The 18,554-nt window shown below is 49.7% G+C and overlaps 1 long non-coding RNA gene across 1 annotated transcript; it reads left to right on the top strand.

The window, feature by feature from the left end:
* Positions 1 to 10,829: 10,829 nt before the first annotated feature.
* On the top strand, positions 10,830 to 15,549 carry LOC129694077 (uncharacterized). Its single transcript, XR_008722949.1, has 3 exons — positions 10,830 to 11,021; positions 13,727 to 13,820; positions 13,959 to 15,549. It is a non-coding gene; the product is annotated as an uncharacterized LOC129694077 (long non-coding RNA).
* The last annotated feature ends 3,005 nt before the right edge of the window (positions 15,550 to 18,554 follow it).

Here is an 18,554-nt window from a genome sequence, read left to right as displayed (position 1 = left end):
CGAAATTTAGTAATATAGATTGATAGAAGATATTCGATGTACATCAGACATTGTAAATAAAATAATACCACAGTGCAGAATGCAGATTTATGCTTATTATTATTGTGTGCACTATGTTAAATCGAAAAGGTTTGTTATTCCCATTATTGAGACAAAAAAAGCTGTACAATAAGCACAATCATATCAAAAACAAGATCGAGCAAGAGGGAAGATTCTTAGAATCTAGTCCTTCGCATTGCAGCATATTAGCTCCATAGAAGGGCGGTCACGGTGGCGCAGCGGTAGAGTTGCTGCCTTACAGCGAATGTAGCGCCGGAGATACGGGTTCGATCCCGACTACGGGTCTGTTGGGAGTTTGTATCTTCTCCCCGTGACCTGCGCGGTTTTTCTCCGAGGTCTTCAGTATCCTCCCACACTCCAAAGACGTACAGGTTTCTAGGTTAATTGACTTGGTAAAATGTTAAAATGGTCCCTAGTGGGAGTAGAATAGTGTTAATGTGCGGGGATCGCTGGTCGGCGCGGACCCGGTGGGCTGAAGGCCCTGTTTCTGGGCTGCATCTCTAAAACTAAATCTAAATATAACTAAAGACAAATGAGATAGATTAGAGGAAACCTTGTTTGAAATTTTTGTCACATGTACCAATTAATGTAGTGATATTTGAGTTACCATACAGCCATACTAAATAAAAAGCCACAAGACACACAGCCACAATTTAACAGACACGTCCACCACAACGGAATCCACATTCAAGTTCAATCATCTTCCTGAAGAAAGACTGGATAGACTTGGCTTGTACTCGCTAGAATTTAGGAGATTGAGGGGGGATCTTATAGAAACTTACAAAATTCTTGAGGGTTTGGACAGGCTAGATGCAGGAAGATTATCCGGTGCGGACTTTAACAACGCGGAGCCTGCAATCCTTTGCCACGAATCACCTGCGAAGAGCTCCGACCGCGGGGCCTGTGGACTTTAACACCATGAAGCCCGCAGGGTGTGGGAGGCCATGGCAAAGCGTTCTCCACACAACAGGCTGCGTACAGGACAGCAGCTTCGAGGCGCAGGTGAAGCCCTTGCCACATTGGGTGTAGGGGCGCTCGCCGGTGTGGGTGCGCTTGTGCCTTAGCTGGCTGCTGTAGTGGGTGAAGCTCTTGCCTCAATTGGCGCAGGTATAGGGGTGCTCGCCGGTGTGGGTGCGCTGATGCACCAGCAGGCTGCTGTAGTGGGTGAAGCTCTTTCCTCACTGGGCGCAGGTGTAAGGACGCTCGCCAGTGTGGGTGCGCTGGTGCTCCAGCAGGCTGTCGGATCTGGTGAAGCCCTTGCCGCACTGGATACAGGTGTAGGGGCGCTCGCCGGTGTGGGAGTGCTGGTGCTTCAGCAAGCTGCTGGAGAGGGTGATGCCCTTGCCACACTGGGCGCAGGTATAGGGGCGCTCGCTGGTGTGGGCGCACTGGTGCTTCAGCAGGCTACTGGAGTGAGTGAAGCCCTTGCCGCACTGGACACAGGTGTAGGGGTGCTCGCCGATGTGGGTACCTTGATGCACCAGCAGGCTGCTGGAGTGGGTGAAGCTCTTGCCACACTGGGAGCAGGTGTAGAGACGCTCGCTGTTGTGGGTGCGCTGGTGCTCCAGTAGGCTGCTGGAGTGGGTGAAGCCATTGCCACACTGGGTGCAGGTGTGGGGATGCTCGCCGGTGTGGGTGCGCTGGTGCACTAGCAGCTTGTTGGAGTGGGAGAAGCTCTTGCTACTGTAACTGCAGGTGTACGGCCTCCCGCGGGAGTGCACGCAGTTGTGCCACAGCAGGCTGCTGTAGTGGACCTCCAGCTGCCTCGGGCTCTGCCAGGCCTTGCCACACACGTCGCCCTCATAACGTTTCTCCTTGTTGTACCCTGTCATGTGGTCCTCCATCGAAGCTCAGCCCGCACACCGAGCAGATGGGGAGGGTGGGGGGGGCTCACCTGCACCCTGGCCGCTCTCAATGGCTGCTCACATCCCCGTCTCTCCTTCCATAGCAACGGCTCATAAGTTCTGCAGGAGGGGAACACATAGGGTCAACAAGCCGTCAAACAGGACAATACTAAAACATTCCTGGCCCACCTGAACTCCACCAAGGACCTCAAAATATGCCGCCTCCAGGACGCTACCGACACCCCGCGATTCGACCACCAGCAGGCTCCGGGCCCCAACTCCGGCCTGCATCGCCTGCCCGAGTCCCACGACGCCACCTTGGCCACGAGGAGCGCCCCCAATACTCACCAGTACGCCGCCTTCACCGACCTCCACATCGATGCTGCCGCCGACCTACACCTGCCCACCGATTACGCCCAGCCTCGCCGTTTTAACGGTAACTCGGACTTTCTCTCCCTCGCTGATTCCTCCGACCCTTGCCGCCCCCAGGGACCGCCCAACCTCAACGCCGCACCGGGCCCACCCGACATCGCCGTCCCACTATGCCCATCCAGCATCGTCGTCGGACCGGGCCCACTGAACAATGCAGTCGCACTAGGCCCGCCTAACATCGCCACCGGACCGGGGCTCCCCCAATATGGCTGCCGCAACTCACCCGACTCATGTCGCCGATCCACCGCTTTGGCCGCCCCGCCGACCATCCACCCACCGGGACCTCCCACGCATCGCCCGCGGACCCCGACTCAACCACCACTGCACTCCCACCATCGGGTCCGTTGACCCGCGCCACTCCACCTCCCTCCAGCAGCCCACAGCAGTCACCTTACCTGGAACCTGGACTCTGCACTGGGCCTGAAGCCTCCACGCTGCTAACTCCCACTCTCCTGGGTTTGACTGCACTGGATCCTAGTGCCTTGCTAACCTCAGTGGCTGTTCCACTGACTCTGCCCCACCCCCTCTAACTATGTGACCAGGGGTGGATTAACCATTAAGCAGACTAAGCACGTGCTTAGGGCACCAGGGCCCAAGGGGGCACCACAAAGTTGGGAAAAGGGTGAAAATAAAAAAAAATGATTGAAGATTTGTAAAAAATTCCGTATCTCCACTTTTTATGTAATTGTTGAAAAGTTCGAAACGGAAATGAGCAGACGAAAGGTGTCACTGAAATAGCAGACATATTCTCTTGTCTGACAGATGTCACTAATGCCACCCAACAAGGTGCTAATTCCCAATCATCAGAAAGTGAAAGACTTGTCAGATGTTTATCCAGATGACATGAACAACACTTTGTCTACAGAGCTTCAGCAGTTCCATTCATATGTTCTTCATAGGTTTAAAACAACCAAGAAAACATCTTTCACTCACATGGAACTTCACAACACAATTACAGAAGACAAACTAGAGAGTGCCTTTCCAAATGTTGAAATTGCCTTAAGAATATTTTTAACATTAATGGTCACCAACTGCACAACAGAGAGGTCTTTCTCACAACTGAAACGTATAAAAAACCCAAATAGATCAGTTATGCTTCAAGAAAGACTCGACTCACTGTGTATATTAATAATTCAATCAGACATTCTGAGGTATTAATTTCGAGGATGTTATCAGTGATTTTGCGAAAATGAAATGTAGAAAAATGCCTTTCAGGTCATGAATATTGAATACATTAAACTTGTGAAATATTAAAATAGATGTTGTATTGCATTTTTGTAGAACTTTATGTAGCCCAAGCTTGGCTTAATTTGTACAGTATATTGTGTTATCATATGAATACATTTTTGTACTGGTGCAACCTGCATTGTATATCTGGTCAGACGGGTCAACAACTAAAATGGACTGGATCAGTGTGGAACGGAGGGGGGTACCAAGATTGGTCAGTGCTTAGGGCACCAGTGAGCCTTAATCCGCCCCTGTATGTGACCCCTGCTCTTCCCCACCTTCATTACAGCCCTCTCACCCCCACCCCCCACCCCCCCACCACAAATCACCTCGTCCCCAGTCCACCCACCTGCCTTCCTCCTGCCCCCACCCCCATCCCTGCCGGGTGTTCACCAACCCCCCCACCTCCCCCTCTCCCACACCCCACGCTCTGTCCTCAGCCGAGGTCTTACCTTTGTCCCCCTCCGTCCCCACCTCAATGAGTTCGCGCCCACCATGACTTGGAGCTCTTCTACCGTCGCCTCATAGCGCACTTCCACGGGAAAGATTTCTCGCCCCCCCCCCCCCCATTGATGACGCCTTTTCCCGTCTCCAACGCACCCCCTCCTCGTGGAACCCCCCTCGTAACCTCCCGGCCTTGGAACTCTTTATCCAAAACTGCCGTCACGACGTCAACCACCTCAACTTCTGCTGCACTCGTCTCACTCCCCCCCCCCCCCCACCCCTGAATGCACTGCCATCGAATCACACCGCAACAACCCAGATTGGGTTATCAAACCAGCCGACAAGGGAGGTGCCGTGGTAGTCTGGCGCGTCGATCTCTACAAAGCTGAGGCCACGCGCCAACTCTCGGACACCTCCTCCTACTTACCCCTGGACCATGACCCCACTGACGAGCACCAGGCCACAATCTCTAGCACCATCACCGACTTCATCAACTCCCACGCCCTGCCCGACCGAACCTCCAACCTCATCGTTCCCCAGCCCCGCACGGCCCGTTTTTACTTTCTCCCCAAAATCCACAAACCCGGCTCTCCCGGTAGACCCATTATCTCTGCCTGTTCGTGACCCACCGAAGTCATCTCCACTTACCTTGACTCCATACTATCCCCCTTGGTCAAATCCCTTCCCACCTATGTTCAAGACACCTCAGACACTCACTGCCGCCTCCGCGCATTCCATTCTCTAGGCCCTCACCCCCTCATCTTCACCATGGACATCCAGTCACTCTACATCATCCCCCACCAGGATGGCCTCAAAGCCCTCTGGTTCTTCTTCGATCAGAGGAGCAACCTATACCCAGCCACTGACACTCTCCTTGCGGAGCTGGTCCTTACCCTCAATAACTTCACGTTTGACTCCTCCCGTTTCCTCCAAACACAAGGCGTAGCTATGGGCACACGCATGGGCCCCAGCTACGCCTGCCTCTTTGTGGGGTACGTCGAACCAGCCTTGTTCAATACGTACCAGGGCCCCATCCCCGACCTCTACCTCCGTTACATCAACGACTGCTTTGGGGCCACCTCCTGCACCCACACACAACTGACCGACTTCTTCCACTTCACCACCAACTTCCATTCGGCAATCAAATACACCTGGACTATCCCCGACCATTCCTTGACCTCACTATCTCCATCGCAGCTGATAGACTTCTGACCGACATCCACTACAAACCCACTGACTCCTATGGCTATCTGGACTACACTTCTTCTCACCCTGCCTCCTGTAAGGACTCCATCCCGCACTCCCAATTCCTCTGCCTATGCCGCATCTGCTCCCAGGATGATGCGTTCCACACCAGGGCATCTGAAATGTCCTCATTCTTCAGGGAACAGGGATTCCCCTCCTCCACCATAGATGAGGCTCGCACCAGGGTCTCTTCCATACCCCGCAACACTGCTCTCTCTCCCCATCCCCGCGCTCGCAACAAGGGCAGAGTCCCCCTAGTCCTCACCTTTCACCCCACCAGCCGTCACATACAACAAATAATCCTACGTCATTTTCGCCACCTCCAACGTGACCCCACCACTCGCCACATCGTCCCATCTCCCCCTATGTCGGCCTTCCGCAAAGACCGCTCCCTCCACAACTCCCTTGTCAATTCTTCTCTTTTCTTCCCTCCCGTACCACCCCCTCCCCGGGCACTTTCCGTTGCAACCGCAATAAATGCAACACCTGTCCCTTTACCCCCCCCCTCGACTCCATTCAAGGACCCAAGCAGTCGTTCCAGGTGCGACAGAGGTTCACCTGTATCTCCTCCAACCTCATCTGCTTCATCCGTTGCTCTAGTTGTCAGCTGATTTACATCGGTGAGACTAAGCGGAGGTTGGGCGATCGTTTCGCCGAACACCTCCGCTCGGTCCGCAAGAACCTACCTGACCTCCAGGTGGCTCAGCACTTCAACTCCCCTTCCCATTCCCAATCCGACCTCTCTGTCCTGGGTCTCCTCCATTGCCAGAGTGAGCAACACCGGAAATTGGAGGAACAGCATCTCATTTTCCGCTTGGGGAGCCTGAATCCGGCGGGCATGAACATTGAATACTTCCAATTTTGTTAGCCCTTGCTGTCTCCTCCCCTTCCTTAGCCCTCGGGCTCCTCCTCCTCCTCCTCATTTTTCATTCCTTCTCCCCGCCACCCCCTATCAGTCTGAAGAAGTGTTTCGGCCCGAAACTATTTCCTTTGCTCCATAGATGCTGCTGCACCCGCTGAGTTTCTCCAGCATTTTTGTGTACCATCGATTTTCCAGCATCTGCAGTTCCTTCTTGAACACAACACTAAAACACATTGGGTGTGTTTATGGCGTTATGTAATTCTGCGCAGCACACTGGCGTAGTGGTACAGTTCCTGCCTCACCGCCAGAGACCTGGGATCGATCCTGACTACAGGTGCTGTCTGTGCGAAGTTTGTACGCTCCCTTGGCCTGCGTGGGTTTTTACCCCTTGTGCTCCGGTTTCCTCCAACATTTCAAAGACGTTCAGGGTTGTAGATTAATTGGCCTCTGCAAAATTGCTAATTTGTCCCTAATGTGCATAGGATAGTGCTAGTGTACGGGGTGATTGCTGGTCGGCGCGGACTCCAAGTGCCGAAAGACCTGTTGTTTCCGCGCTGCATCTCTAAACTAAACTAAAGGAGGGTCTCGACCCAAAACGTTACCCATTCCTTCTCATCATAGATACTGCCTGACCCGCTGAGTTAGTCCAGTACTTTTTGTGTCTATGTTCTCCACAGATGCTGCCTGACCCGCTGTTATTCTTGCACTTTTCGTGTCTATCTTCTCCAAAGATTTACTCCAGCCCCCTCTCTCCCCCCCCCCCTCTCTCTCTCTCTCTCTCTCTCTCTCTCTCTCTCTCTCTCTCTCTCTCTCTCTCTCTCTCTCTCTCTCTCTCTCTCTCTCTCCTCTCTCCTCTACTCTCTCTCCTCTCTCTCTCTGTCTCTCCCTCTGTATAAAGATACTAGAGGGTCTTTGCCTCTGTCTGTCTCTCTCTCTCTCTCTGTCTCACTGCATCTCTCTCTCTCTGTCTCTGTCAGTCTGTGTGTGTAATAGTTTGTTAGTGAGCGTGCATTTGTGGCATTTGAAAGATTAGGAGAGAGAGGGAGGGAGTGACGGGCAGATTAAAGAGGAAGTGAAAGAGGGAAATAGAGGTGAGAGTGAGGAGATTGAGTGTAGGGCGAGGGATTGAGAGATTGTGGGAGCGAGTGAGTTGGGACAGGAGGGAGATAGTGAGTGAGGGAGGGAAGGTGGAAGGAAAAGAGTGAGGGAAGAACAAAGAGATGGAGGGAGAGGAGGGAAATTGAGAGGAGGGAAATTGAGGAGGGAGAGACGGAGATTGATAAAAAGGGATTGAAGGAAAGGGTGAGAGAGAAAGAGAGGGGGGAGGGAGGGATTGAGGGAAGGGGGATTGTGTGAGGAAGAGAGGGAAAGAGAGATCAAGGGAGGCAGTGTGAGTGAGATTAAGGGAGGGAGGGAGACTGAGGAGGAATTGAGTGAGTCGGTGGGTGAGTGAGTGAGTAAGAGAGCGAGTGTGTGAGTGAGTGAGTGGGTGAGTGAGTGGCTGAGTGAGTGAGTGAGTGAGTGGGTGATTGAGTGAGTGAGTGAGTGGGTGAGTGAGTGAGTGGGTGAGTGAGTGGGTGAGTGAGTGGGTGAGTGAGTGGGTGAGTGGGTGAGTGAGTGGGTGAGTGAGTGAGTGAGTGAGTGAGTGAGTGAGTGAGTGAGTGAGTGAGTGAGTGAGCCAGGCCTACTCTGGGCACTGAGCCTCTCCGGTAACTGTGGGTGACGTCAGGGGACTGATGTCAGCCCATCGAGGCCTGAAGCCTGAGGGAGTGTGGCCGGCCCTGGAGGAGAATTTCCTGGCCTTCCTGCTGGGCTGGCATGATGCATACACCCCCAGGCCCAGCCCTGAATGGGAGCAGGAGGAGGAGGCCGAGAGGCTGAAGGAGGCGCTGAGGAGGAGAGGGCAGGAGTTGTTCCTGATCGTGGAGTTGGCCAGGGCCCTGGCGAGAAGGCCGGGCAGCTGAACCACTGCATGGAGCCGCCCGAGTGGGAGACGGAGGTGAGACCCACAGAGCCTAAGGCATTAGGCCCGGCTCTGTGGGAACCAAAGCTTGGGATTACAAGTCTTGGAGCCAAAGCCTGTGCCTACAGTTTGGGAGGTAGCTGAAGCCTGGGCCTAGAAGCTGAGAAGGAGCCTAATGCTGGGCCCTACATGACTGGAATTGGTTAAATCCTGGGCCTGCAAGCTAGATGGAGTCCTCAAAGTCCGGGCCTAGAGGCTAGATGCATGCCTAAAAGTCTAGGCCTACAGGTCTCGAAGTGAATATACAACCTAGGGCCTCTCCCTCTCTCTCCCCCCACATTCCCTCCGTCCTGCTCCTCTCCCTCCATCCCTCCGTCTCTCCTTCTTCTCTCTCTCCCTCCCTGTCTCCCCTACTTCAAATCCAGGCTTTCGCTGCCCGCCGAACAGCCTTTGCCTACAGACCTGAATGGAGCAAACTAAACCCAAGGTCTACAGGCCTCAGCTAGACAGAGGCTTCTCCAGGCCTAGAGGCTGGAAACAGGCCTAAAAACCTAGGCCAGGCCTGTATGAGGCTAAAAGCATGGGCCTTCCGGCTAGACAGTTGCTTAAAAGGCTGGGCCTAGAGGCCTTGAATGCAACACAAACCCTGGGTGTACAGGATACTGTGTTATGATGTGGGTGGCACGGTGGTTGCAATGATAGATTTGCTGCCTCACAGTGCAGAGACCCGGGTTTGACCCTGACTATAGGTGCTGTCTGTACGGTGTTTGTGCGTTCTCCTCGTGATCTGTGTAGGTTTTTTCCGTGTGCTCCGGTTTACTGCCACACTCCAAAGACGTTCAGGTTTGTAGGATAATTGACTTGGTCAATGTTAATTGTCCCTAGCGTGTAGGATAGTGTTAGTGTGCGGGGATTGCTGGTCATCGCGGACTCGGTGGGCCGAAGGGCCTGTTTCCATGCTGTATCTTTAAACTAAACTGCAGGCTAGACACAGGCCTCAACGCGTGGGGCTACTCGCTGTGAACGTAGGCCATAGCCTGTACTTAATGGCCTGGAAGTTGCATAAATGCCTGAGCCTACTGGCTTGACACAGGACTCTCTCTCTCTCTCTCCCCCCCCCCCCCCCCCCCTCTGCCCTTATACCTGTCTCCCCCCGCTCAGATATATCTCTCTCTCCATCTCCCCTCCGAACCAAAGATCTTAGAGCAGAGCAAGATGGGTTACTCCTGCGAAATACAATGGGCTGCCGTGTAGTACGCTACGGAGGGGATCCTGGGCATTTTTCCCCGCCCATTTTAGTAACCTGACCCGACCCGACTCGCATTGTAATCAATGTTGCGGGGCAACAGTTTGTGCGTGTGATTATAGGGTTAGATTCATAATTCTGTCAGTTCATACTTCTTGTCAAGAATAAAATTTGACTCTGGTAATTGTCTTTTTTAATGTTTTTTCAATCATTTCTTTTTAAATGGCTCACAAGCAGTGTTTGAGTTGATTTTGTAGTAACCGGAACCTACCCGGCCCGACTTGACTCGCAGGGTAATTGACATTGCGGGGGAAGTTTTTGTGTGTGATATAGGGGTTAGATTCATAATTATGTTAGTTCATAATTCTGTTGATTCTTGTTAAACACACATACATGAATGTGATATAAATGTATAGAATCATATAACACACACAATTATATTTCTTCTGATCCAATGATGAACTTTATTTCAGACTAGACAAGGGACATTAAATAAGAAACATTGTAAACCTCCCCGGCAACTTCACACACACTAGGCCTTATCCCCCCCCCCCCCCCCGGCACTACCTCGCCTGCCCCCACACTACACTGTCTCCCCCCCCCCTCCTATGCCCCCCCTCTCCCCGCTGCCCCGGGCCGCTCACCCACTCTCCCGCACCCCGGGCCCCACACCCCCCTCCCTCCCCCCGGGCCCCCCCCACCCACTCCCCCCGGCCCCACCCCACCCACTCTACCTCCCCCGGGCCCCACACTCACTCTCCCTCTCCCTCACCCGGGCCCCCCCACACTCCACCCCCCCAGGCCCCACACCCACTCTCCCTCACCCCGGGCCCCACACCCACTCTCCCTCACCCTCACCCCGGGCCCCACACCCACTCCCCCCCCGGGCCCCACACCCACTCTCCCTCCCCCCGGGCCCCACACCCACTCTCCCTCACCCCCCAGGCCGCTCACCCACTCTCCCTCCCTCACCCGGGCCCCACACCCACTCTCCCTCCTCCCCCGGGCCCCACTCTCCCCTCCCTCCCCCGGGCCCCACACCCACTCTCTCCCTCACCCCGGGCCCCCACACCCACTCCCCCCCGGGCCCCACACCCACTCCCTCGCCCCATGCCGCTCACTCCTTCTCCCCGGGCTGCGGACCCACTCTCCCTCCCCCGGGCCGCTCACTCCTTCTCCCCGCTGTGGAAACAAAGATCCGACCTTTGGCCGGAAGCAAGATGGCGGAACAAGATGGCGGAGTCAGGTTGCTAAAATGAGTCCTATAATCACCCATGAATCTGCCCATGAGCGGACCTCACGTCTGCGTGAGAGTAACCCATCTTGCTCTGCTATAAGAGCTTTGTGCGTGAGAGTAACCCATCTTGCTCTGCTATAAGATGCTCTGCTTTGCTCCGAACTCTCTCTCTCCTCCCCTGCACCTCTCGCCCTCTCACCGTCCAGTGCGGGTCCGTGACGTCATTTCCGGGCTGTGGCCGCCCCGCTTCTCCACCTCGCGGCCTGCGGGGCAACGGGCCGGGGCAGTGACGTTATTTCCGGGCTAATGCCCCTCTCTCACCCGCTTTGCGCGGTCTCTCTGTCTGCGGGGCAACGGGCGGCCGGGGACGTAACGTCATTTCCGGGATGAGGCCCCAGCGCCGCGCGGCCTCTCTCTCTCTGTCTCCGGGGCAACGCACGGGCGGGATGAGCCGTGAGTGAGTGAGTGAGGACCCGGGCCGGGCCGGGCGCGGTGAGAGGCTCCGGTGGATCAGGGCGGGGGGAGGGGTCCAGTCCTCCGGCCTCGCACCCGGGAGACAGTGACTGGGCCTGGGGTTGGCGGAGCTCGGGGAGCCGGGCCTGGGGTCGGGCCTGCGCCGGGCCTGCGCCGGGTCCCGCCGCCGCCGCCGCCGCAACACGACCATCAATCTCGGATGGGGCTGATGGGTGGGCGCCGGGCGGCCGGGGTGGTGGAGGAGTCATGTCGCCGCTGTGGGGAGCGGGGAGTCTCTCTATATCTCTCACTCTGTCTCTATCTATCTCTCTTTGTCTCTGTCCATCTATCTCTCTATCTCGCTCTCTATTTATCTATCTATCTCTCTCTGTCACTCTCTGTCAATGGGTCGATGGTTGAAAGGGTCAAGAACTTCAAATTCCTGGGCTTGCACATCTCCGAAGATTTTTCCTGGTCCGAGAACAGTAACGCAATTATCAAAAAAGCTCATAAGCGTCTCTACATCCGGAGAAAATTACGGGGAGTCGGATTGTCAAGGAAGACTCTCTCTAACTTCTGCAGGTGCACAGTCGAGATCATGCTGACCAGTTGCATCGTGTCTTGGTTTGGCAATTTGAGCGCCCTGGAGAGGAAAAGATTACAAAAAGTAGTAAACACTGCCCAGTCCATCATCGGCTCTGACCTTCCTTCCATTGAGAGGATTTATCGCAGTCGCTGCCTCAAAAAGGCTGGCAGTATCATCAAAGACCCACAGCATCCTGGCCACACACTCATCTCCCTGCTACCTTCAGGTAGAAGGTACAGGAGCCTGAAGACTGCAACAACCAGGTTCAGGAATAGCTACTTCCCCACAGCCATCAGGCTATTAAACCTGGCTTGGACAAAACTCTGATTATTAATAACCACTTTCTGTTATTTGCAATTTACCAGTTTATTTATTCACGTGTATATATTTATATCATGGTATATGGACACATTTATCTGTTTTGTAGTAAATGCCTACTATTTTCTATGTGCTTAAGCAAAGCAAGAATTTCATTGTCCTATACAGGGCCACATGACAATAAACTCACTTGAACTTGAACTGTCTCTCTCCATCTCTGTCTCTCTATCTCAGTCTCTCTGTCCCTCTCTGTCTCTGCTGTCAAATAGTAAACAACGACTGGGATACTGTACGCAGACATCTCTCTCTGTCAGGGCCGGATTAAGACCCATAGCACTTAAAAGATTTTGGTGCCCCAATATATATGTAATTCAAAATATAAACAATAATAAACTATAAAAAAAAAAATATTTTTCAAAATGAAACAAAACTAACAGTAAGATGGAAAATAATGTTTATTTTTGTATACTTCCACTTTATTTATATTTGAAAAGTTTTCTCCTATTTTTTTAAGTGCAAGTTTTAAGTGATTTATTTTGTGCCGTAAACTATTTACCATTACTGTGGTGCGCCCCTTCCCTTGATGCCCTAAGCACGTGCTTATTTTGCATAATGGTTAATCCAGCCCTGCTCTCTGTGTCTCTCTGTACGTAGTATGATGTTCAACAGCCTAAGCACTATGTTGTGTATCTCCGGAGTGCTGTACTTGAACATTTCATTTTTAATGCTGTCTGGACCACAGGGTTTCTTTGAGTGAAGATATTTTATTTTTATGGTCAATTCTTCCAAAGTAATTGGGATATCAATAGGTTTTTGATAATCTTTAACTACTGCTTCTAATGTTTGGAGTTTTTCTTTGATATGAGAATAATTTAAGTTTATTTTATTGGGATGTCTTATATAATATATATATAAAATATAGATTTTTGAGGTGCTCTTTCTCTGTCTCTCTTTCTCTGTCTCTCTCTGTCTCTCTCTCTCTGTCTGTCTCTCTCTCTGTCTGTCTCTCTCTCTCTGTCTGTCTCTCTCTCTGTCTCTCTCTGTCTGTCTCTCTCTCTGTCTGTCTCTCTCTCTGTCTGTCTCTCTCTCTCTCTGTCTCTCTCTCTCTGTCTGTCTCTCTCTGTCTGTCTCTCTGTCTGTCTCTCTATTTGCGGGATGTACACAGCCACATTGGACGTTGAGGCGGGCCCGTCTGTGGGGCAGGGGCTCCCGCTGGCTGCCTTGCTCTTCCAGCCAGTCCCTGAGGTCAGGTTCGAAACTCCTTCTCTAAGATCCTCCATTCTGATTTTAAATTTATCACCCATATTTTTCTTCTTCCAGATTAAGGCTTTGGCGACTGCCTCCTGCACACGATCAGTTGGTTCACCCTCCATGTACAACTCATCCAGATTTTCCAGGCTGTTTTGATAATGTCCAATCAAAATTTGCCGTGTTTGCTTTGCCCAGGTTTCAGTACTAGAGGCCAATTTTTGTAATGTTTCCGGGGTGGGATTTGCCGGTTTTACAAAGTGTGTTAATATCTTTGCCTGCTTCATGATACCCGAAGGAGGCAGGCTCTGCTCTTGCAGAGAACCCTCTGATGGTGCAGAGTCTGGCCATTTTATAAATAACTAACAGCAACTGTAAAATAATCTCTTCGCCTCGGTTGATTCCTGTGTTGAACGCGATTCACATTATTATTGTTGCTAAAAAATCGCTCTACCCCCCACTCCCCTCTACATGTTATTACTCATTTCTGGCTTAGTAGTAAACTATAATGCAATATAGGGTTAACACCAAGGTGCTCACCAAGTCTTTGTTTTTTTCCAGCTTGCGGAGACCGCTTGCCGAACTCTTCCCGACTGGGCAATGATTTTCCAGTTTCGCTGTAGCTTCAGCAGGGAAAGAGATCTACTTCTAGCCGGTAAGGGGTTTTAAGGTGTGTCCCTCCCTTTCTGTGTTTGCCCCTCCCATGTGCTGAGTCCTAGTATTAAAATTCAGTTTGCTTCAAACAGATGACAACATAAATGTTAGTAATACAGTAACGTCTTTATTTTGCCAGGTGGGTGTGGGAGTCAACTCTCACAGTATGTAAAATACAGGCTACAGTCTCTCTTTCTCCATACACAGGTAATGTTCAAACAGATATATTTATACTCTAATAATCAGAGCCATAATGTAACACAATACCCCAGAGTCCACCAAACCAACTGAATGGCCAGCAGCTCCCATTTCCTTCATTGTACCCATGCATGTCACTGACAACCATGCGGGTCTTTTCAATTTCTTGGGAAATATTGGTAGCAAGGTCAGTGATATTAGTGGATTCATCAGGGATTATAGGCGCAACACTCTCGTCTTATTATAGCACAAGTGCCTCCTTGTTGATCTTTGTAGATACATGCAAAACCGGCAAATTTAAAACTGGCTGTCTTTATGCAGGGGTATGGAGAAAAAGGCTCAACATAGGTCAAGTTACTGTAAAGTTGTCGGTTTCTTATAATGACATGAATAAATGATAGAATAATATTGGTGTCAGGTACTAAAGGAGCAATAGGGATCACTATTTTTTAATAGCTCTCAAGTCTTAGTTAAAACACCATTCATTACGTCTTCCCACTTTCGGGATTGGCAGAATAGGAGTATTATAGGACTTTGCTTTTCACTAATACCCGTGTTGTAATAAAAATACTATGACCATAGCTATGCCTTCTTCAGCCTCCAGGGCCAGTCAATATTGTTTTAAACATGGCAAGGCAGCACCCTATTTTAAAGTCACTTTATATTCAAGGCCTCATCCCACATGATTCTTATGCTTTGCCCATAGTTCAGAGGGTACTTGGACCAGAGCCATTGGTAACCTTGGCAGATCCTCAGTAGGCGGCTGTCACTTTTCATAAATAGTGTCCCATTCCTTTCTGACCCTTGTGATCTGTGACATTGGCAACTTGAAAACATGAATTTTTTGTTTACCCTTCACCATTTTATCATTTTTCCTATTTCTTTCACTGTTGCTGGAGGTCTAGTAGCTCCAGTTAAGTGTGACTCAGAGGTGGCACCCATCTCAAATCGATCCATTTGGTTTTCAGAGAGGTGGACCATTATTCCTAATCCCGGGACCTCAAAGAACAAATAAGTGGTCACTGTTAATGGTTCAAGTTTATTCAACCAGGGGGAGACTTGTTCCTAGTATCCGGGATCAGGGAGGCACGTATATTATTCCATGCAATATGTTTGCGTAGGTTAATTGCAGGTTTAAACAAGATACTGTAAATACTGGTCATTTAAAAAATGTTTTGTATGGCTTCCAGTCTTGTAAGAGGACGTCCAAGTTCATACTTCCTTTCTCGAGTTTTCAATCCTTTTGCAATAGGTTAGGTGTATCCAATGAGGATTATTTTCCACCTTCACTGCTGCAGGTGTAGTCCGTAGTTGTTGCAAGGGCTCCGTCCACCGTTCTCCCAATTTCTTCCCATCCCAATTTCTTATCAGTTCGTGATCTCCTGGTTGTAAGGATTCGCTGTTATGGTTAGTTGATAGTGGTTTCTGTGGTTCATTAGTTTCAGTAAGACGGACAAGGTTCAGTTAATTGCTGTGCATATGTAATTAATTCATCACTAAGGTCATGTCCAGTCTCAGTCAAGACGTTACTTAAACTCTTTAACTACTTACATGGCAGACCCTTTAAAAATAGGTCATTATAAGACAAAAAACAATTTCAAATTAACATTTTATTCTGAGATAAAGGCGTTTCCAATTCTCATCCAACACCTCAATCTGAATCCCACATGGCCAGTGTGCAATTCAGATCTCTCTTGAATTCAATTAAAAAGGTAAGAAATAGGAAGAAATCAAACTTAAAATACCAACAAGGTCACCAATCCTAATGCCAGATCACGCAGCGAAGAAAATGAACAGTCTCGTAGCTGAGCCATATCCGCTGTTTAATAAAAGTTGAGAAGATAGAGAATAAACAGTTAATTTCCACATAGATCGCCAATGCGTTTCCAAAGAGCAAAGGAAACAAAAATAACTGTGTGCAGCTCCACCCCCACACAACTGCAACTTCGTAGAGACACTACCTTTTAAACCACTTAAGACTCTAGAAAGATTTATCACGTAAATGAGCAAGCTCATTCAATGACATCCTATTTCATCTGAATTCATATAACATATAATCATATAACAATTACAGAACGGAAACAGGCCATCTCGGCCCTACAAGTCCGTGCCGAACAATTTTTTTTCCCTTAGTCCCACCTGCCTGCACTCATACCATAACCCTCCATTCCCTTCTCATCCATATGCCTATCCAATTTATTTTTAAATTATACCAATGAACCTGCCTCCACCACTTCCACTGGAAGCTCATTCCACACCGCTACCACTCTCTGAGTAATGAAGTTCCCCCTCATATTACCCCTAAACTTCTGTCCCTTAATTCTAAAGGTATGTCCTCTTGTTTGAATCTTCCCTATTCTCAAAGGGAAAAGCTTGTCCACATCAACTCTGTCTATCCCTCTCATCATTTTAAAGACCTCTATCAAGTCCCCCCTTAACCTTCTGCGCTCCAGAGAATAAAGATAACTTATTCAACCTATCTCTGTAACTTAGTTGTTGAAATCCAGGCAACATTCTAGTAAATCTCCTCTGTACTCTCTCTATTTTGTTGACATCCTTCCTATAATTGGGCGACCAAAATTGTACACCATACTCCAGATTTGGTCTCACCAATGCCGTGTACAATTTTAACATCACATCCCAGCTTCTATGCTCAATGCTCTGATTTATAAAGGCTAGCATACCAAAAGCTTTCTTTACCACCCTATCTATATGAGATTCCACCTTCAAGGAACTATGCACGGTTATACCTCGATCCCTCTGTTCAACTGTATTCTTCAATTCCCTACCATTTACCATGTACTATTTTGATTTGTCCTGCCAAGGTGTAGCACCTCACATTTATCAGCATTAAACTCCATCTGCCATCTTTCAGCCCATTTTTCCAAATGGCCTAAATCACTCAGTAGACTTTGAAAATCCTCTTCATTATGCACAACACCCCCTATCTTCGTATCATCTGCATACTTACTAATCCAATTTACCACACCTTCATCCAGATCATTGATGTACATGACAAACAACAAAGGACCCAACACAGATCCCTGAGGCACCCCACTAGTCACCTGCCTCCAACCCGATAAACAGCCATCCACCATTACCCTCTGGCTTCTCCTATTCAGAATTATATGATTAAATCAACATTCACCCGGTTCCACAAACAAGTAACAGTCTTTAAACTCACTCACTCTACACCCTCTTTTCTGTGACATTCACTCACAAATTTCCATACCTCACGCAATATGCTGAATCTCAGATATTCACACACTTTAAAGCAATACAATTCTCACTTAAGAGTAAAATACAGTACCTCTCCTCCTCTCTCCTTTCCCTCCTTATCAGCATGTGTAAGGAAGTGTATATAGTGTAAAAGAACGGGCCACCGGCCCGTCAAAGGGTCAATGGCGCAGTCCCCTTGTTTCCAATTATCTTTTTACATGGCAAAACGTTACATTAATAAACTTCACATTCCCTTGTCTGACAGAGCCATTCTGCCTAATAGAATCTTTGGTTCTGTGGGGACCAATGTGCAGAATTTGTAATCTGCTGTGCTGGCAGTAATGTCAGCTAGGGCATTCCCCCGGGAGACTTTGGTGTGGGCCACTTATAAACATCTCTCAGTGTCTGTCCCCCCGCACCGCCGCCCCCCCCCCCCCCCCCCCCCCCCCCCGCAAATAATCGATACATCTCCACATAAACTACAGGTCTGTGAGAAGAACTGGGGTAAATAATGTTATAAACCTCTGTCTGAGTGTATATATGAGTAATATCTATATTACTAAAAGTCTGATCTTGACCGCTTATGGCCCACTGTGGCGCGATTTCCGAGAGTTTTTTCCGTCGATGAAAAATGAGATAGATATTAATGTTTTTACAAAATTCCCCATTCTCTCTGCTACCTCCTGCTGGTTGCAAGGGGGGGTGGGGGAGACTATAAAACCCGAAAGTGTCGTGCGTCACTCAGTCTCTGCCAGACCCAGGAAGCGAGAGCGTCCTGGCTCTCTGAGCTGCGAATAACACTGAACGCACATGACTCCACGGTGAGTTCCCTCGACGTGGCTGTAAAGAGGCTGCTGCCCAATTGTTTGCCTCGCCTTTTTTTTGTTAAGTTTGTGTTCACAAAATGTATTTTGGTTGTCAGGTGACTGCTTGCTGCCCAATTGTTTGCCTCGACTTATGTTAAAAAAAAAAGTTTCTGTTCACAAAATGAATTTTGGTTGTCAGGTGGCTGCTTGCTGCCCAATTCATTGCCTCGACTTTTTTTTTTTTAAGTTTGCGCTCGCAAAATGAATTTTGGTTGTCAGGTGGCTGCTTGCTGCCCAATTGTTTGCCTCACCTTTTGTTTAAAAAAAAGTTTGTGATCACAAAATGAATTTTGGTTGACTGGTGGCTGCATGCTGCCCAATTGTTTGCCTCGCCTTTTATTAAAAAGAGTTTGTGTTCACAAAATGAATTTTGGTTGACATGTGGCTGCTTGCTGCCCAATTGTTTGCCTCGCCTTTTTTTTTAAGTTTGTGTTCACAAAATGAATTTTCGT

The sequence above is a fragment of the Leucoraja erinacea genome, unplaced genomic scaffold (genome assembly GCF_028641065.1).
Source record: "Leucoraja erinacea ecotype New England unplaced genomic scaffold, Leri_hhj_1 Leri_535S, whole genome shotgun sequence".
NCBI lineage: Eukaryota > Metazoa > Chordata > Chondrichthyes > Rajiformes > Rajidae > Leucoraja > Leucoraja erinaceus.
This window is presented reverse-complemented; position numbering and strand designations above follow the sequence as displayed.